The following is a 22041-nucleotide window of genomic DNA, read 5'->3' as shown; positions in this document are numbered from 1 at the left end:
GAGCCAGAACATAGTTTCCTGTTACTTAATTGATGGATATTTCTATTAATCTATGAATCACACTTTTTGTAGCAAGCTATAAGGAATAAGCATTCTGAGACGGCCGACTAATGGCTAAAGAATCCTACTTGATGCAAACACTGTGATTGTGAAACTAAAAGACATTCTCATTTAAGGGCTCAAACCAAATCTCAGAGGCTTCGGCTCTTTAGAAATGCTCTCCTGCTGAATTGGTTCTATGTGATGCTCAATAAAATTCGCAGTCCTTTCTATAGGGATTGCTACTAAGTGGAAAGGTGAGTCAAATAACTGGATTAAAAAATCCAACTTATATATACTTTACCATGAGTGTTTAGATCATTAGATAACACTACTGTTACTTAGCCTGTGGTACATCTTCAAGATGTCAGGTTGATAAAAGGGAAAGGGAAGGAAACAGAATTGAGGAAAGAAGTGGAGAATGTAGACACTTTAGAATGTGAAAGTAACTAGATGTGAATTTAGAATGTCAAGATTTCCCAAAACTGCTGCTTTCTATGTCAACACAAATGAGTATCTTGATTTAGTTTAGCAAATGGTAGGTGGTGATACTTTTGGCATCACATAAGACTGAGTTCAGGGTAGTGGTCACAGGGTGAACTAAAGGTGTTATGCAAACCACTGCCTATTTTCTGGCCCCATCTTCACGTGCTATATAGTGTCCTATCTGAATAAAATTTTAAGTGTTGGAAAATCCAGCATAGTAAAAAGCCCATTCTTGATTCTTGTATGTTTCATGGACCAGCATCATCAGTATCACTTGGGAATTTGTTAGAAGTTCAGAGTCTCAGTATTGACCCCAGATCTACTGCATCAGAATCTGCATTTTAACAAGATCTCAGGGGGATATGTAGCATGTTGAAGTTTGAGAAGCATTGTTGCAGACAAGAAGTGCTACTCAAAATAAGTGACTACTTCCTTGAGTGGAACCACTGAAAAATCTCTCAACCAAAAATAGACTGCTCAAGGAGACCTTGCAAACAAGTGGAAAAACTGAATGTAATTCAAATAATCAATACGATGGTGTAATGCTTAGTGTTGTTGTGAGCTAATATTGAAACAATGTTAAGTCAAACACATAGCTTTTAGGAAAAACCTGCTTCAGTTTTTTTCAGATGTGAATGTACAGGAAGATGTTATCTATAGTTATACCTTAGTTCATCCCACAAAGGATAAAGGTATGTTTCTATTACGCATAACAGTTATTATTGCAGAGAAAAACACCAGACACTGTACAAGGGGTGTTGTGATTCCCCCTCAGTGTCTTCAGATTATTCATGAAATAGAACCATTAAAACTAACAAACTCCCTCCTCATCTTTGAGCCCATAGAGGTAATTGCCATTCTTAGTTCTGAAACATCTTCAGCCTTTTTATTAGAAGGGACTATGAAATATTTGTAAAGGAAGGGGATTAAAGTTGGCTTTTTCTTTTGTTTTTCAAAGACCACTGAAAGAACCATTTATAAACAAATCTCAACTAAATACACTTTGTTGGGAGAAATGTTTAAATTTCTAAAGAGAACAAACTTTTAAAAGCAACTTTGATTTGATAAGCATCCTTTCATAGGCAGGGTTTAACAGATTAATTACAAATCACTTTTTATATCCATGCAAAAGTATGCAGTACGTCTTCAGAGCTAACCTTGGAAATGGCACACTGTGACTCCTGTTATGTTTCATTTGCCAAAAGCAAGCCATGTGACCAATCCTATGTTCAAGGGATAGAAAATAGACCCCAAACCTTGATGCAAGAAGCTATTAAATCACATTGCTGAGAGAATGGAAAGGAAATAATTGGGAGAAATTTTGCATCTATTTACCACACCAGGGTAGGCTGATTGCTTTAGTAAACAAACCCCAAATCTCAGGTTTTTAACATAATAAAGGTTTGTTTTTTGCCTCTACTATAGTCCAATAAGGATGGGCAGGGGAGTGGGTGAGGAGCTGCATTCCACACAGTCCTTCAGGAACCCAGGCTCCCTCTGTTTAGTTACTGTGTCATTCAAGGCCATTCAAGGCCTTTCATGGAGTCTTCTGTTTCCAGCCAGTAGATGAAAGAAGGGAGCAAATATGTAAAAGGAACATCTCTTAATCATCTCAACCTAGCAAGTGACTTACATATCACTTCTTCCCACTTTCTGATGGCTAGGACTTGGTCACATGGCTGCATAGAATGACAAGAGAGGTTGGGAAATGTGGTCCCTCTGTGTTAGGCAGGAAAAGGGAAAATGTTTTGTTGAACACTTAGGTAGACTCTACTATGGTTTTAGATTCTGTGACCGAGGAGCTCATTCCAGGAGAAGGTTCACTGGGGCGCATTTAAAAATGCTGATGCACGACTTTGTGGGGTAGACAAAGTTTAGAAAGACAAGACCATAATTAGGAAGGGGAAACAGGCCCAAATACCTATATAAATACCTGGGATAGGAGGCAACAAGTCTGGGGAAGGATTTGGAGAGATGTTGGGATGAGGTGGGCACTTTGGAGTCAGTGGAACTTTAAGAGGAGGAGACAGGAGTGAAGGACAAAGGAAAAGCGCTGAGCCACATGGGGAAACTGGGTTTGTTTGCTTGTTTAACATTGTTGCCTCTAGTGGGGCCTAAAGTTGATGCCTTAATGTAGGACGGCTATGTTAGTGCTGATCAGAATAATGTACCCCTTAGGGCTACATTAAAAAACTATGCTCAGTGCCTCATTTGCACCTTCAAAATATGCACATACATGTGTGGGCCAGAAAAGGCTGCACTCAGAACATGCATTCTTATGTGAACTGCAGGTAATTGCACAAGCAAACAGGAAGTTGCGTAGGTATGCAGGCAGCCGCCCGTTGGAGAGGTGTGTGTTGGCACAGGCAGGCGTGTGCCTTGTCCATTTGAGTATGGATTTTAAAAGCTTCTGCTGAGGGAAAGGAGGGAAAGCAGGCCTCTGGGCATCTGCTTCTCTAACTATGGCTGCAGTTTGTCCTTCTCAAGGTTTCCTTCCTGGGCTGGGCCAAGTTCAGGGTATGTTTGTGGCTGTAAGAAAACAGTACTATTTCAAGGGCTTCACCGGAGGGCAATGCAGGGGTGCTATGGTCTGAAGGTTTGTGTCCTTCTGAAATTCACATGTCGTGATCCTAATACCTGATGTGATGGCCTTAGAAGGTGGGGCCTTTGGGAGGTGATTAGGTGTCAAGGGTGAAGCCCTCTTGAATGGGATCAATGTTCTTAACAAAGGAGTCCCCACCAATCTCCCTAGCCCTTTCTGCCATGGGAGGACACAACAAAAAAATCTGTGACCAGGGTGCTTACCTGACCGTGCTGGCACCCTGATCTCAGACTTCTGGCCTCCAGAACTGTGAGAATTGCATTTCTATTATTGATAAGACGCACAATCTGTGGTCTTTTGTTATCAAGCCTACCAGGCAAAGAGAAAGTGTTTGAGGCAGTTCATTTGGAGATATCTTAGTTCTGTGCTAGGAGTTTTTTGTTGTCTCTTTTGCTAATTCCTGACCTATTGAATAAACTCTTTTGAAATCCTCTTTGCTGCTATCTCTGTGTTCTGGTTCTCCTAATTCTGCAGGCCACTCTCCCCGCTCTTTATTCAATATTCTCCACCTCTGTTTGTCCCTCATATATTTCCCCATGAGTCTGTCCTTAACCATCTTCTGACTTTTTGGATGAGTGCTATCCAGTAGAACTTTCTATGATGGTGGAGATATTCTCCATTGACGCTGCCTAGTACCAAAGCTTCTCATTGCATGTGGCCAATTGAATATCTGACGTGGGGCTAGTAGGCCTGAGGAACTGAATTTCAAATTTTATTTAATATAAATTTAAATAGCCACATGTATCTGGTGGCTGCCATATTAGAGAGCATAGCACTAGAAAAGTCTTTATGGGTAATAATTTCTCCCTTAGTGTCAATCACCATCCACCCCATTGATCCCGGTCTGAATCTCTTGCACTACCTGTTCTCCTGACCTGTATTTACAAAGATCTGCAACATCTTGACCTGGTTGCTCTGTGGTCCCCTCAAACACCATGTGGTTAATGTTTAACTCTTTATCTGTACCCACAATACACATTTTCTCCCAGTATTCCTTCTATCACTTTATCCTTGGTCACCCTTGTTCACTTTTTAGAACACAGTCTGCTTACAGCATGCATTCATACGTTATCATTCAGGTGGATTCTAAACTTACACAAATTTGGGGGCCCTCTTTAGGAAAAAGAATACAAAAATGTGAATACACAATTAGATTCAGGGCTTTGGAAGAGCCTGTGCAGGTGAGGGAGGGTCTCCCTGAAACTTAAGCGTTATTCACTTTATTATAAATTAGTCTCATTTTATTATTAGAATATTTTATAGTTTTGAGGTTTGAATCTTATTTGACCACTTTCTTGCTGTATGAACTTGGGCATGGTACTTAACTACATTGAGATTCAATTGGCTTATTGGGGAATAGTAATACCTATTCAACTGGATTGTCACAAAATTAAATAAGATAATATATGAAAAGATCAGTACACCCAGAAGGTATTCCCTGAAAATAATTTTATTCCTTTGCTTTCCTTACATCAAGAATAGTACCAGCAATTATAATGATAATAATAGTAGCTAATCTATCAGATACTATGTTCAATACATAGAATGTCTCATTTACTCCTACAAGGTAGGTACTCTTCTTGCTCCTATTTCATAGATGGTATAATTGAGGCCCAAAGAAAGTTAGCAATGTGCCCAAATTCTTACACACTAGTAAGTAGGGAAGATGGGATTCAAACTGAGGCAGTTGAATCCCTTGGGCTATTAACCTCATGTCTTCAGCAGGGCATTCAGGATTCTTCACAACCCCCTTTCTGTCAACATGCTGAATTCCTTCCACACACATCTCTGTTCTTGCTGACCACTAAACATACCATGACTTGTATGCTTCATTTTCTTTCCTCAGGCTGCTTCCTTTCCCTAGAGTACCCTTCCCAACTCCTCAGTCTCCTGTGTTCCCATGGGCTCTATCCATGTCCTATTCTAACAATCTTTATTGCTGTCACTGTAAAGGAGTTGTTGAGAGATTTTTTTTTCCCTCATACAACACAACATCCTTTCTATGAACATCAGGAATGATTAGCTCCTGAATAACTGGGCTGTTTTTCTCTCAGGGGGTCTTTAAAAAATATAGAGGCCTACCCCACTCCCCCGCCACACCAGGCCACATATATCAGAATGTTTGGGTTGTGTTGAGATTCACTGACTTAAAGGACTATGTTTCTCTCTTTCAGGTGGCTAGTAGAAGGTCAAGAACCAAGTCCTAGCACAACTCTGCAAGGATGCAGGAACTTGGGCTTCATTTTGTCTCTTAGTCTTATTTTCCTTCACTTTTCATTTTAAATTATACATCACCTTGCTTTTTGGTTTACATTTTTTTAGGTCACCTAAATTAATTTTGCAATCATTCGAATTGCATATGTAGATGATGATGATGATGATGATGATGACAATGACAGATTTATCTAGAATAACCAGAAAACTCTACTGAGAGCTGCGTAAGCATGGTCCTATCTCAAATTAGACAGGGGTAGAAAACACAGGATGAAATCAAATTGGAAGTCTTGAAGAAAAACGCTCTTCAAATCCAGGGACAGTAATCACCCTAGAACAAGTCTGTGACCATGGCCATCTAAATGCAGTTCACATGTGGCCATTCATCTGATGGCTTCATCTTACTTGGACAATTTGACCTAGCTTTATTGAAATTAAAAACTCTAAGAAAGGAGTATTAAATGAAATCTTGTAAGACATACAAATTCCTTTTTATATTTGAAACTACTGACCTATACAAATACTGTGTCTGACTCTACACCCCCCCCCCCCCCCCAATTCTTGTTATTTTGGTGACTTCCTGCTCAGTTGTCCTGATCTAGTCAGGTAATGATCCCTGAGTGCATTGAGCACATATGCCAGATATACTGCAGGGTTTTCAATTTTCCCATCTGCTGGCCTTTGCCCTGACTCATCTGAAAGCCAGCATAGAGGTTGTGGCTGTGAAATGGCTTTTTGTCCTCATATTTTAGGCTTGTTGAGGACCCCAAATCACAAAATAGAGAGGAGTGGCTGGAAGAAGAGGGCCTGGCGAGATTCCCTTGGTTTCCAGCCGGCTTCCTGCCAATGCCCGCAGATGGTGGGGGCTGAGGGCAGGCTCTCAGGTGGGGGCCCATATGCCTCTGCCGCCCACTCAGGCCCTGGCAGCCTCGTGTGCCCAGAAACTCCTTAAAAACTGATTATCCAGCCTGTCTCCTTTGTGAGCCGGCTCATTACCATTTCATTGTGTTGTGGCAATTCTTACCGCGCAATGAATATTGACTTCATGCTTGCTTTTCTAACTGAATTACAGGGGGACAGTCTGAGGGGCCGCATTGCTTGCCCAGCTCCAGCCGCCCTGGCAGCCACTTGAATGGTCTCAAAGAAAAGCTGTTTGCTTGAGCATTTAGGGATAACAGAGACCTGTCACAGGCCGCTACAGTGATTTATTAAAAGACAGGAAAATGGGAGAAAAGACCCTTACTTATTTCTTGCACCAGCTGCCTGCTGGCTTTCTTCCATCCCCTGTCTGTCTATCCCTCTCTCTGGCTCCTCTCTTTCTTTCTATTTCTTCTTCCCTCTTTTCCTTCCTCCCACTTCCTTCCTTCCTCTCTATTTTTTTTCACCCTTTCTGCCTGTCCCTCTCTCCTTGCCACTCTCTATCTCTCTCTGCCTCCTCTTTGTTTTCATTTTTAAAAGGAGAGAGGTAAAATGATGGCCACGTTTTAGGCAGACGCTTTCAGGGACTTCTCTGCTTGCTTCCTACATCTAAACGTCGCACCCCAATAAAGGTAGCCGGGTGCGTAAGTTTATCACATTAAGGATACAAGGGGATGGAACACTTGCGGACGTGCACATCCATGCACGGACATGCACGTGCGCGCGTGCAGGCATGTGCAAAGCATGTGCACACACTCACAAGCAAACGCATACTGCGAGTGGTACCCAGCTGTCCTGGAAAAAGGAAGTTCCACTCCGAACAGGAGGCAGGTTGTCCTTCCCTTCTCACCACCCCCTGCTCCCCAGACACACTGCAGTGGTCCTGGCCTCCTGAATCCCTCCCCTGAGGCCCTGTCTGTCTTCTGAAGAGGCTGTCCCAGCACCCTCCTGCCTGGGCTTCTCTAGGTACCCAGTTGCAGGCAGGGTCTTTCCAACTAGATCTGCTTGTTCTCCATCCTGGATTCACTTCCTCTGTGTCTCTGATGGCCCCTTCCTGCATCAGGACATCTGCAAATGTGGCTGGTGTGAGGGCAAACCTAACAAGTGATAAAACAAGGAATTGTCTTGGATGACAGTCTGCTCAACAAACCAACTTACAGACCCCTGAGCAGGCTGTTTCACAGAGACACTGGGATAGGAAGAAGAGGGATTGCATGCTGGGTGACCCTGGGCATGCTGGCCACTTGTGTGCTGTCATGGGGTAAGGGGTTAAGAGGACAGCTGTTCAAAACTAAGCCGCAGGGACTGTGTTTTCAGACCTTGTCTGAGGTGCAGGAACATAGGCCTCTTCTTCGTGCTTTCTAGAAGCTTTCCAAACATGAGATTTCCTTGGAATCCATACACTGTCTGCTTTGCTTCTGGAGCTTATTTCTGTAGCCCCCTCCCTTCTCCAGCTCATTGTTTGCTCTATGGACTCTGCTGTTCCCCACCTTTCACTTTACTTTTCCCAAATGCCTTTGGTCCCTCTTATCTCCGTTCATGAGGCTCTAATTAGACTCCTCACAACCCCATAAATCAGCTGCCCCTCCTCCTCCAGTTTGCTTCCTTAGTGGAGGCATGCAAGCTCACCTTTCCTTTCCCAGATGACAAATCAGCCATTAATCTTGGTTTGAAAAACGTTTATTGGCTGACTTCCTTCAGTAGCTTCTGAACTGTTTGCAAATACAGGGGAGGGATTTTTGGTGACCTCAATAGAGATAGGAACTCACAGGTGGATTTGTTCTCAGGTTTGATTTTTTTTTCTTTTCCTTTTTTCAGAGAAGGGTAAATACACAACTCTGTCTTTAAGTGCTTGTGGTTTCTTATTTTTGAAAAGTTTTCAGATCTTCTGTTGGGCTGAAATGCATTTGTGTCAGTCAGGCTGGTTTGCTGCTATGTATGCATCAAGACCGGGTGACCTGTCGGGGTAAAAAAAAGAGTGGCTTGACTGGGTGCTCAGTGACTGAACGGATCAAACAGGGTGTTCCATGATGTTTTCATGGTCAACAGAAAATGGCTGGCTGCATAAGAGTCATCTAAAAGTTTAAGAATTGGAGTGTTGGGGTGCCTGGGTGATTCAGATGGTTAAGAGTCAGGCTTTCAGTTTCTGCCAGGTCATGATCTCACGATTTCATGAGTTCGAGCCCTACATCGGGCTCTGTGCCGACAGTGCCGAGCCTGCTTGGGATTCTCTTTCTCTCCCACTCTCTCTGCCATTCCCCTGCTCATACTGTCTCTCAAAATAAATAAATAAATGAAAAAAATTATTAAAAAAACATATTAAAAAAAAGAATTGGAGTGCTTTAGGCATCTTTCTCAGCCTTTAGGTTTTCCCTGCCTGATTCCCAGGTGTTAATAGTGCTCTGGCCTCCCTTCTTAGGCTCCAGGAGGGTGGGTTGTCTTATAGTCCAAATTTAGTCTCTGGGAAGGGATGAATTCATTTGAGGTGTATCTTTAAGGGTGTAGGAAATAAAGCTGGAAAGCTTGTGGGAGGGTAAGAGGGATATCTCTTGGGGGAGAATCTGCAAAGACGAGGTTTTCAAATGTCATGGGATAGAAGTGGGAAAGATTTGGGGTGTTGGATCCTTAAGGGACCCATCTCTGCTTTAACACAAAGGAATTTGTGATCTGGGCATTTTGGGTATTGGGGGCAGGCAATGGGGGAGATGTTTTCATGGTCCTTGGGCCCCATGTATTGTGCCTTAAAGAGAAGATTAATAGGGCTTTGTGACCTCAGTGCAATGGATAATCTTAAAACTTAAAGCCCTTGGGAAATGATATATAAAGTGGTCACCAAAATTGTGATGTAAGAGTTTGTAATCTTGATGTTCACTGTCTGGTGACAGGCAATTTTGCCTGCTCCCCCCCCGCCGCCCCCTCCCGGTTAATTTAGACTGAGGATTACACACTCAACTGATTAAAATAAAACATTTTTAGTCACCAGAGCTTTAAAAAAAGGAGGCCACACGTGTTCTGTAAAGTGTGTTCAGCATCTCCACCCTTTCTTCTATAAATATTTTAGGCTTGTCAGATAGGTGGTGTTTCCCCCATCAATGGAAAGTCCTTGACGATTAGAATATTGTCATTTTTATCATTGTCCCATCATCTCCTTCCCCAGGATCACCTCGTCTTTTTTTCATATATTTTAATTGATATATAAATTCCTTACAGTGACATTCACAGATATTTAGTATGAGTTCAAATTTTTTTTGGTAAGTTCATATCCATGTGTAACCCACAGAACATTTCCATTACTTCAGAAAGTTCCTTTGGTCTCCTTATCATACAGTCCTCCTCTCCTTGCCAAAAGCAAGTATTTTGATTTCTACTCACATAGATTCATTTTGCTTGTTTTAGAACTTCATACTGTTAGGATCATGCAGTATATATTCTTTTTTGTCTGGCTTCCTTTATTCAACATACTGTTTTTGAGATCGATCCATCTATAGATGATTGCGATGGCTGGGCAGATGATCCAATCCACAGAATTCATACTCCCGTGGAAAGGGTCATTGCTATCAGGGTCCATGAGATACTACTTTTACCTGGGATAATTAAACTATTAGTTCCTACTTTGAACAAGTGCCTGAGGATAAAAGAAACTGCCTATCTAGTATGTGTGTGCAGGGACTGGGAGTAGGACACACTGCTTTCTTTCTAGTGCTTGGAAGGTACTTTTCCTTGGAAGCATTTTTACGTATAGCTTAGGTCTCATTGAAACAGTTCTATAATTACTGTACTTCATTCAGGGGGTGTTCTTTGTTGGGGCTCCTGCGGGCTGGCTAGGACACCTATCCTTTGTGCAGATTGTAGCTCCTATATGACTTGCAAATGAACTCAGCTTGTTGAAAATGAAGGGTTGCCTTGATTCTGGTTTTCTTTGTCCTGTCACAGGGCCTCAGGTGTAAGTTCTGGCCCTGGAGAATTTTCTAGATGTGCTGTGCATATGTGCTCTGTGTCTCCCCTAATCTCAAGCAGCTTAGGTTTGACTGGTCTTGGTCAAACATTTAGTTAATTCTTAGGTGTTGTACCAGGCTAGCTGCTTAGGGCTAGACCTTAGGCGCAGCCCAGAAAGTCACCTTAGTATATACTTAATTTTACTACCTTTGCTAGTAGTACTTTGTTAATTATTAATGTCCTGTGCTTTGTAATTGAAGATAACAATACTGTCCCTGGGGTTTTAAGTTTATAATTCCCTGAAGCAATGCTTATGGACTTCTGCAGTTACATTCTCTCATTTGCTTCTTAGACATCACAGAATTTTAGAGCATTGAATACTCTTTTAGGTTATTTTTTAATAACAGAAATGAATATACATGCCAGAAAGCTTCACTGATTCATGAAAGTCACCCCACTAATTAGTGTCAGTGGCTGGATGGCAGAGGGGGAAGACTCCTGCCTTCTAGACCAACATTTATTTAATCTTTGTACAAATATGGATGCCAGGACATCTGTGTATTACAATAATTGACTTACAAAGTCCCACTGATAATATGTGTCCACTACATTCTTCATAAATGGGTGATGATTGAAGTATATTTGGGTGACTTGGTGAAAAGATATTTTAACATGTCTCCAGTTAGTTATACTGTTTGACATTAATAAAATTTCTGTGGTCAGGAAATTTGAGAATCATTTGTAGTTCAGTTCAAATATATTATTTCTTGCTTTTGGCCTTCTGTATTTGATAAATCCAAACTCTGACTCTTTAGTATTTAATCTTCAGGTAAAAGAGGAGAGAGGTGGGTAACCCCCATCCTTGCTCAGAGTCTCAGGAGACCCTCCTGTTGATGCCCTGTGAGAGTGGAACATGTGGATATGAGGGGGAGTATCTGGCCTTGGCGGTTATGGATCTGCTGGCTATAGAAGAAGTCGACCTTGACTGTGAAATAGAGAGTTTAAAAACCAGCTTTGCCCAAGGGCTCAAAGCTAATGATTCCAAAGTGTTGACTATGGTATCAGAGTAAACAATAGCAGGCTTTCATAGTGTTTACTTAGCTTTGCAGCTTACAAAGGAATTGCATGGGCTTCCATCCACACCACATTGCTGGTTTGTATCACAGCTCTCCATTTTGAAGCAACTTAAGTGATTTTGACCTTTTGTTTAGGTTGTGGGTCAATGCAGAAAGGAAGTTTTCTATAAACCACCATGATGTTTGTCTCAAATTGGAATGGGCATGTCTTTGATTAGGATTCCTTTCATAACCAGGAATGGCATCAACAGACTGCAGAGAAGTGTCAAACAGGAGGGGCCTGTGCCTTAAACTTGTCAGATGTTCACATTCCTTATTTTGTTAATCAGAAGCATGGCAAATGATGTGAGATGTTTAATTATGGTTTAAATCATTCAAGTGAAGCATGTCCCATTCAAATGTGCTTATTCTATTGTGTTTTCCTAAGCAGCATTAGGTGTACTGGTCTTATACCCAACGGCTGCTGTGGAATTTCTCAAATGGAGACATTTTTCTCGAGTTTCATCAAACAAGTTGAGTTTGAACTCCTAATTGCAGGTAGTACCATTTTCAAAGGGTGGTACTATGTTCATACAAAATTAGCTATGTGGACTCTGCCCAGAGCTAATAAGTAAAAACTGATGTAAAATTAGCATACTGAGTGTGCTGGATATTATTATTGTTATTATTATTCATTTCTCCAAACTCTTTTTGAGATGTGAGGGGAAGAAATGTACATACATTTTATCAACCCAATTTTACTAATGTAGAACCTGAAGTTCAACAGACTCAAGCGTGTAGATTAAGTCATCCAGTAGCAGAACTGGGACTATGTCCTGAGTTTCCAAATTCTTGTTCCTGGCCTTTTGTCAGATGGCCACACTATTCGGGGCACCATGCCAGCCTCAAGTGGACTGTCAGATCTTTTTACTCTGACCAAAATGGCAGCTATGCTCTGAACCACGTTAAGTCTTGTCACCACCCACTTAGGTTTATTCCTACCCCATTTCATCCTGTTACCACACATAAACCTGTTAGATGCCAAGTGATTGCCACTGTGACATTTCTTCTGCAACTCCCCATATTTTACACTTTTCTTGACCCCTTCTCCCAACAAAGTTTACCTGTCCTTTGTTCCACTCTGACTTGAGAAGTGAAAAGAAGATAGCAACAGGGGTTGTCATGGCATCATGCAAATTGGAGCCCCTCCTGGAGAGCAGATGCCATTCTTTAAGGCCTTGGATCAAAGCAGACCTGCAGACCTATAGGCTTCATTCTAAAAAGTCAAGACCATGTGGTATGGATTGTTAGTCTTGAATAGTGAATGAATGAACAAACGAATGAATGAATAATTAGAGTCAATGTATTTATTTTAAAGGGGGAAATTAAGGCCTAGAGAACTAGAATAGTCTGAAGTCCAGAGAGTAAAGCCTGCTCTTCTAAAGGCCAGTCATGCTACTATTTTTCACTGACCTCCTTCAGGGTCAGTTCAGGTACTGTTTGTTCTACGAAACCTTCCAGAGAAACTTCACCCTCTCTTGTTCAATCTCTTGCCTCCCCCTGAAACATCATTCTCTCTGTACATCTTAGCACTTGATTCCACTGAATGCAGCACTTTTTAATGTTCTATTTTGCATTATTCACATCTAAGCTCAATTCCTAGTATATCAAAAATACTCTATAAGCATCGTTGAAAAGTGAAATACAAAAGTCTTCCAATCATTAATACATGTGAATCTCACCTCCTGAACAAAAAGGTAAACATCTGCCTTCTATTTTTGTTGTTTGTGCTTATGCAATTCACAAATGTGCCACAGGCACGTAGTAGGTGTTCAACAAAGATTTACTGAATATAATTGAATTTCCTGGTAGCTGAACAACTAGACAGACTGGTAGATAGATATAAATTAGCAAAGCAGATTTAAACCATGTGTTGATCATTGAAAAGTCGTTTCATTTTTAGCCAAGATAAATGCTTTTTTAATGTGTAAAGAAATCTATAATTTTCTGTGCTTTGAATTAAAGCTCCTACTTCCCAGGTTTCCTGCCTGCTTCTGGCTTCTCTTAATGAGCTAATTTACCCCACTGAGGTGAGAGATTTCCTCTTGGGAAAGGGTTTAGTTGTGCCTCTCTCACATCCAGGGCCCCAGAGCGTTTCCTTACAGGGCTTTAAACACTCTGAACGTATTTAAGAGAGAAGCCAAGAAACAAATCTGTTGTTTTAGCTTTATTTCTCGAGGCTCAACGGCTCGGCTTTCCTCTCTTTGATCACACTCACTGGATTGGCAGGCCTGGAGACTGTGCGGAGAAGGGCTGGGTCTCTTTAGGAAGCTCAGTTCAGGGGGACCCACCCAGCTCTACACAATGAAAATAAAGTTGTCAAGCCTTTGAGGTGGCTGTGCAGATTTATTCTTCCTGGGCAAAGTGGTAAGACATTTATATTTTTTAAAAACGCTTTGATGAACTTGATAAGGAAGCCCGGGTTTGAATGTGGAAAAACATTCTAGAGCTTTTTCCACTGTTGAACTGGGTTCTCAACATTCGTTGCAAAGCTTAACCTGTGGAAATGAACTTTCCCTTCAAATTAATGACAAGACCATAAAGGGAGCCATTTGGGAATCACAGAACACATGCTTACACTATTTTAGAATATAAGCCTCCCTGAGACAGGAGGTCTTAGAAGTTTTCCGCAGATCTTGACATCTTCACACATTTCCCAATCCTCAGCTGCCAGTCTTCTGATTGCTCTGTTATGGTTCCATTACTTACATCACTAAGTAAGTATGGTTCCATTACTTCTATTACTTCCACCAGCTGAAGCAATGGAAGATGAGATTTTTAATTATGCATATAATGGAAATAGTTTCTGTTCTTCTGAAGTCCAAGTGTTGTTTGCCATGGAAGAAGTGTCCTACACTGTTCTGAGTGTATCTTGGTCACATTCAGGTCTAGGAAAGGAAATGGAAATGGTTGTAAAGTATCTTTCTCTTATATTCCAGAAAGACTTTTTATCCAAGAAACATCTGCTAGCATCCTTGAGATGGTGCTTTCAACATGCTTGAATTATGCAGACCACTATGAATGGCTCTTAAAAGGCTATGAGCTACAGACCAAAAAAGACATGGGCATTTACTGGTTGGTAGTGGCAGAAAATCTACAATCATTGGGGGAGTTTCTTGGGAACATCAGAAAACTCCTTCAATTCTGTTATTGGGACAGCTCTCTTTTGGGTTGCAACTGGCAATGTGTCTCGGTGGAGAACCTATGGGCTCGTGACAGATGGAACCAGGTTTGAATTCCTTTGTAGGTACTTATTTTCTGTGTCACCTCAGGTATATTCTTAATTCTTGCTCAATTAGCTCAACTGTAAAATCAGGGTAATTGCATTTTGCTGGTTGGAGCTATTTAGGTTGTAAGGATCAAAGGTAGGCTCAGGTTACACTGGAGATTAGGGCTTGCTATAAGAGACACAAGCAGTTAAGGAAATGTAGCAAAGGATCACCATGCAGGATACAGTAGCCCCTTCATAGAAAGCCCTGCCATATTCGTGACACAGTTTCTTTTCATCTCCTCATCTCCCTGAATGCCTCTCTCCCCTATGTTTTCATGGCTTTTACTTCTCTTTTACTCCTGTTGCTCTCTCTTTGTCCTTGTCTTGCATTTAAACCTCACTAACAGAGAAGATACCATGGAATCTTGTTACTAACCAAGAGGAAACCACCTATTGGTCAGAGTTGTCATACCAGGCTTCCTCAGAGTTGGCTCAGCCTAAGGATGGTTGCCTTTCGCTCAGGATCCAATCTCTGAAACCATCTGCAGTAGGCAGGCCAACAGAGTCACATGACATCAACATAGTTATTTTATTCAGTAGAGGACTGTGCTTGATAATCTCCGTTTGCCCCTCCAGATCCATTCTCCGTTCTTTGCCTGGCTATGTGCCCTGGGTGCCTCTGTAAACTACATTGCTTGTGCCCCACTGTTGTCTTATTTCCCATTAAGTTTAGCTAATGGGAAGCATTGGAAGGACATCAGATGATGGAGGAGAGAGAAGTTGGGGTATTTATTCTTCATTTTCCACCTGGCTGTGGTTTTGACAGTGCCCAGTCTCTGTTCTATCATGGCTATAACTCTCTAGCATTTTATTGACAGTCCCCTTCTCCAGGCCTACAGGGTAATGGTTTCCCACTTATGTTGGGTCCTAGTTGCTTCCCTTAACTTTGACCACAGTGTTGTAAATAGTCCCTTCATTCAATCCTTATCAATAAACCCTTTGAGCGGGCCAGGTCTTACTTGATGAATTCTTGACTGATACAGAAAATTAGGTGTAGGTAGATCTAACCATATCACATGCTGACCAAGACAAATGCTCAACTTCAGGGATAGTTGTAATAAGTAAATAGGTTGATGTTTCTAAGAGCCTAGTACATCACAAGACTCAATGACTTGAAGTTCCTATGATTATTACTTTTTCCCTGTTTGTGTGGAAGAAGCTAACCTATACTATGTGGTTTGGAGACATAAAGTCCTGGAACATGTCCCATCTAGTTTCTTCATCTAGTTTTGTTTTGTTTTGTTTTTTTTTTTAATAACCTACAAGTGGTCATTTTCAAGATGATGGGAATGATGTGAATGGGCTCCCAGTGGCACAATGTTGAATTTTCTGTAGCAAATTCAGAGAGATGGGAATATGACAAAGCTTTGTGGTCTGTTATTTAAAGGCATGATATGAGGCACCTGTTGTTATTACGTATGAAGAGGGCAGAAGTCGTGACTCAAAGTGTGAGGGAATAAGGACTGGGGTGGCTCTTGTTGGATTGCTGCTGTTGTCCCTTTGCAATAAAAAGTTCTGGGCAACCAACCAAGAGACTGTGACACAATATCAGGTAAGAGATCACATTTATAGCTAATTTGAAAAAATTCTGAAGTGTCACACATGGAGGGCTCCTCAGAGATAACATAGTTCAAGTGTCTTCTTGTTTAGGTAAGTAAACTGAGGCCTAGAAGTCTCAATGCCTAGGTCAGGGATGACAAATGTGTGGTACATGTATGACCACTAGTTCTCCCATATCTTTGACAGGTATAATCAATTGAGCATGGCACTGGTTCCCATGTAGCCCAAACAAGACCTCAGATTCTTTCGACTGAAGTGTTCTCTCTCTGAAACCTCTAAATTAAGATAGGCACCACCTAGAATTCTAGTTTCCATCCCCTGGAATAGAAGCAGTCTGTCACTCTCAGACCTAGGGTTTAGTGATTATAATGCTCGTGAGTGATAGAGAGCAACAATGCTGACTTTGCCCATTGAATCTTGAGTTTTCAAGTCTCATAATTATACAGATAAGCTGAAATATAGGTTGTTGTTGTTTTTTTTAGGTACCATGTACCATGGTGCCCCCTTCTCCACAGCTTCAATTTCCATGGTTTTGGTTACCCACAGTCAGCTGCAGTCTGGAAGCAGATGATCCTCTTTCTGATGTATTTTCAGAAGATCAATAGTAGCCTAACATTATGTTATAATGCCTGTGTCACTCACCTCACTTCATCTCATCATGAAGGCACTTTATCATCTCACATCATCACAAGAAGGGTGAATGTGGTATAGTAAGATTATTGAGAGAGAGAGAGAGAGAAAGACCACATTCACCTAACTTTTATTATGGTATTCTGTTATAATTGTTCTATTTTATTATTGTTGCTAATCTCTTACTGTGCCTAGTTGATAAACTTATCATAGACATGTGTATATAGGAAAAAAACATAGTATATCTAGGATTTCGTACTATCTGCAGTTTTAGGCATCCCCACCATTAAGAAAGGACTGCTCTAATTCATAATAAGCTGCAGCAGCAGGTGTGAGACAAAAGGGGGTTGGATGCCTAACTGTTCATTTAGCATTTGTCTGAAAGTTATCCAGGCTTATGATTTCTTTTTTTTTCTTTTTCTGCCTTACTTTGGTCTATTTACCTATTGATTAAGACCACATTGATAAGGCCACTTAGAGGAAATGTAAATCAATCTCCTTTTCTCCTTGTTTGGCTAAAATGTTTGGTAGGCCCAAAGTTTCTAGACTATTTGCTTTTTGTTTTAGTTATTCATTGTCATTTACCTGTTACTCTGGTGAAAGACAGCATTGGTTTTAACAAACAACTGTGCTCATTTACTCTCGTTGCACATCATTCAGGCATTTAAAAGGACCATGAAGATTTTTCTACTGCTTTCAGTAACTGGTGAAGTTGAAACATGTGAACATGCTGTTTTTAAACTACAAAATAGCAAATTCTTATGGTTCTACTTAAAACTTAGCACTTACATTTTTGCATTCTTATATAGAAATCCCTGAAAATTTAAGTCCACAAATGATGGAACTTAGTAGCTGACAAGATTGTTTTTGTCTGAGAGCAATTATGTGACATACAATAATAACCAAAGATATCTGTTGTCATTAGGTTAATGTCAGATCAAGAGAAGCCAACCCCATCAAGCCCAGTGATCTGGTTCATGCTGCTCAATGATTGTAAGACCCAGGCAGAGCAGATGCACTCAACAACTCCAGGGGGCACCTTTCACATTCCAGTTAATGTGTGTAAAGGTCTCGGAACCAAGAGAGCATCTTCTTCTTGCTCTAAGTTACCACCATATAGAGTAAATATTGTAAATATGGGCCCTGAAGACTTACATATTTAACCTAAGTGAGTGTTGGCTAGATTCCCTATGTACATAGTCTCTGATATTAATGATGAAAATAAGACAGACATGAGGAAGATTCAGGAGTCTCAGACTGTCTCCCTCTGGGCTACATAAGCCTTGTCAAGGGTTTTGTTTAGAGTTTTGTTTCACCCAGGTGTCTAATACCTGCCAGTTGTGTGCATTGCCATGATGCATTTGAACCCTGTGAAGATGGTTGCCATCTGGCCCTTAATTTAGATGTTTCAGAGATAGGAATAAGACTGCAATTAGGAACTTGGGCTCTGGCCTCTGAACTTAACAGGAATAGGGTTCTCACCCCAGCTTTACTGCCTCTAGGGGTATGTGTAAGCAGTTTACTTTGTCTTCAGCCTCAGTTTTCCAACCTACAATGGTGACAATAACTGGACATTTTTCATAAGTTATTAGCTAATGCAGGTAAAGTGCTTCGTGAGTAGATATCTAATACCGAAAATTGTTGGTAGTTGTTACTGGTGTGACACTTCCCCAACACACTTTGTAAAGCAGGCTGCATGTTGTGCTCTGCCCAGATGGCTTTTACCTGCTGGGTGCACCTATGGCACCTTCTGCCAACAACTTGAACCTGTGACTCAGAAGGTTGCTTCTGGGCACTTGGGGCTGCCTCACCACCTGAGAACTGGGAGGACCTGGGAGTTTACATTCCCTGCCAGCTTGGCCATTTGTAGCCAAGCACCTATGAAAGTCCAGCTCCTTTGCCTTAATGCAGGACAGACTGAGGTGGAATTTAGGCCCTCGAGCTTCCCACGGGATCAGGCAGAGTTTGGAAATTTGTGGGAAACGTCAGCCCTTGCTGAGCTTCTTCCCCTTCCCTGCCCAGTGACCCTGTACCTGTTTTCTGCTGAAAGCACTACTTCCTTATGGAGATCACTGGCACATGAGTCCCTGCCTCATGAAACCTGACCAGCCGTGGAGAGTATTGTGTTTCACCCATGCCAAACTTTCGAGGTAGGAATCCCATTTTGCAGATAAGGGAATGGAGACTCAGGGGGCCACCTGGCTCTCCAGAGCTCACTCGGTTGGTAATAGCACCTGGACTCCTGCCTCCACTTGCTCTGTCCTGGATGACGGGCACCTGTCCCCAAATCATTTATCTGCATTTCCCCAGTTTCTTAAGAATAGGGGAAAGGCTAGAGTCAATGATCTTATGAGGCATTTGGTAATGAGGAGGCAAACTTGAACTAGGTTAAAGAAAAGGTCATAAATCTTATCACAAAGGCTGGATCCTATTGCTCTTGAAACCACGTGGCAGAGAGATATTCTCTGATAGCAGCAAGAAGGGCCTGGGAGGGAACCTGAGAGCTATTGTATTTCTATGTGCAGGGTATAGCGCAGCCTGCTTGATGTTGGCATCGGCTTGCTTCGTGCTTGAACCGCTTATTAAAGTCTAGACGCAACATAAAAGCATGTAAATTGGTTCCAGCCATCTCTAGTAAAAACTTCAGCTGGAGCTGGGAAGTGATTGGAGCATCTCTTGGTGTAATTAAAATTGACTCTTAAAGTTTCTTTAGCTTAATTGGTAACACTTTCTTTGGAAGTTGGTGAAAGCGTCTTGCTGGGAAGGTTAAATGCATTTCTGTGTATAAGATCAGAATTCAAATATAGTTTTATGGACACATTTACAGTTATACTCTACCCGGGTGGTCTTTTTTTCCTGTATCTTTTCTATTTAAGATTTATGCTGTCATTCACCACAGTCTAAATGTGTTTTGATAAAAAGAAAAAAAATGAACCGTTGCTGACGCATTTCAAACAGAGAGTTGGTAATATTTTGAAGCTTTCAGTAAATTGAACGGCAGTTTGGCTTAACTCAAGCTCCCTCCTTCTCTAGAGCCCTTCACTTTGGAGTCTAGTGTTTGAACTTTATTTGTTATCCAGAAATTCAAAGTGGCTACTACTCTGCTGCTGGGTCCAAAGGTAGGAAGCTAGGCCCTTTCTAAGACGATCATGCCCTTGGTGTGGCCGAACCCATTTGACCCCATTATCTGAGAACTCATGAGTTTATGAATGTGGATGTGTTTCTATGCACTGGGACTTTTTCCCCTTGGTTTTTCTTCTTGGGTGTCCTGTAATTATAATCGATTCTTATGGTCAAAAGGCTTAAGCCCACCAGAGGCACCTGGGTGGCTCAGTTGGTTAAGTGTCCAACTTTAGCTTAGGTCATGATCTAGCAGTTCATGAGTTCGAGCCCTGTGTCAGGCTCTGTGCTGATAGCTTGGAGCCTGGAGCCTGGTTTGGATTCTGAGTCTCCCTCTTTCCCTGCCCCTCTTCTGCCTGTGCTCTGTCTCTCTCTGTCTCTCTCTCAAAAATAAATAAAACATTTATTTAAAAAAATGAAAAAAAATGATATCTTGTTTAATTTGCATATCTTTGACTAATGAGGATGTCCAGGTCTTCCTTTATTATCCAACTCAATTTTTTCCTCAAGCAAATCACTTGTTCTCATCCTTTGCTCACATAGCTATGGGATCTTTGTGCTTTAGAAACACTGATATGTGTTGTATATGTGTCATAGATGTTAAGTACGTCTTGATCTTTGCAGTTTTTGAAGAATGGTGTTTTGTTTGCTTTGTGCACTAGGCAATGTGAGCATAGATACCATTTCCACTTAGTTTTTAATTTTTTTAAAAATTGTATTTATATATTTTGAGAGAGACAGAGACAGCATGAGTGGGGAGGGGCAGAGAGAATGACAGAGAATCCCAAGCAGGTTCCGCAAAGTCAGTGCAGAGTTTGACATGGGGCCTGAACTCACAAACCATGAGATCATGAACTGAGCTGAAATCAAGAGTTAGACAATTAAGCAGCTGAGCTACCCAGGTACCCCTCCACTTATTTCATGTCAAATCTGGGCATTCTAGAAGGGCAGTAGTGGTTTCATGAGATGGCATTATCTCTGTTTTCCAAAGAGGCAGACATGCTCCCCAGCTCTGATACAAGTGATATATCAGGTGTCAGCCCAGGTCATATCCACATCACTTCTTTGTATATGGAAATCCTATTTATCCTTTAATGCCCAAGTGAAACATAACCATCTCTTCCAATTTTCTGGTCTTCTTCCATTGCTGCTTCCTTTTTAATAACCCTGAAGCTCTATGCTTAATTTGAGAGAGAACCCTTCTCAGGATGTAGAAGAGAATTATTTGGGAGGAAATTTTCAAGGGAGTTTTATTTTCTTGTAGAACCAACTAGTAAAGCTATTGAGGTTCATTTGAAAATGGACAGAAAAAATGTGGTTGGGTTTTTAAGCTAAACAAAGAGTAAAAGGAATAGTTTGTTGTGATTTCTTAGCCTTCTGCAGGTAGTTAAGAGTGTGTGTGTGTGCGTGTGTGTGTGTGTGCATATGTGTGAATGTGCATTGGCCTAGATTCTACTGAAAAGCAGACCCTGAGGCAAGGATATGTGTGCAGTAGGTTATTTTGGGAAATTATCTCAGGAAGTAGGAATAGGAAACTGAGGAAGGTGAACCAATGAGGGAGGGAAAGACAACATCAGGGTGCATCATTGAGCAGGTTCTGGCTCTGGGGAATTGGGACTCAGTCCAGACCTGCCAGGAGATATGTAGAATTGTCTTCTGAGAATAAAGGAGTACTTGTGCACTGGTTTCTGTCCCTCATTGTCCAGGGTGTTCCATGGCTTCTTAATTCTCTCACAGTTGCAAGCTTGCACATGTATCAGAATGGCTGGTTGGGTTCCTGCTGGAATTTTACATGGCCATGGCAGAGAAAGGCATAGGACAGAAAGTGAGAGGTACATAGTGCAGCTGAGGTTAGGTGTCAGGTTATGTCCCATGCATCCAGTTGCCACAGCAATACTGCTGTGGAAAGGTGGAGAGACTGAAGGTAAGGCACAAGAATGGTTAGATATAGCATGTGTGTATCCTAACTTCATACATGCTTTTCCTTGTTTGGTTTGGTTGACTTGGCACATGAGGAATCCATTTACTCTAATCTGGATGTCTTGTTCTTTTTAAAAAATTTTTTTAAAATTTTTATTTTTGGGAGAAAGAAAAGTGGGGGAGGGGCAGAGAGAGAGGGAGACACAGAATCCAAAGCAGGCTCCAGGCTC

This window comes from Neofelis nebulosa, chromosome 9 (genome assembly GCF_028018385.1).
Source record: "Neofelis nebulosa isolate mNeoNeb1 chromosome 9, mNeoNeb1.pri, whole genome shotgun sequence".
NCBI lineage: Eukaryota > Metazoa > Chordata > Mammalia > Carnivora > Felidae > Neofelis > Neofelis nebulosa.
Note: the sequence above shows the minus strand (reverse complement) of the source record.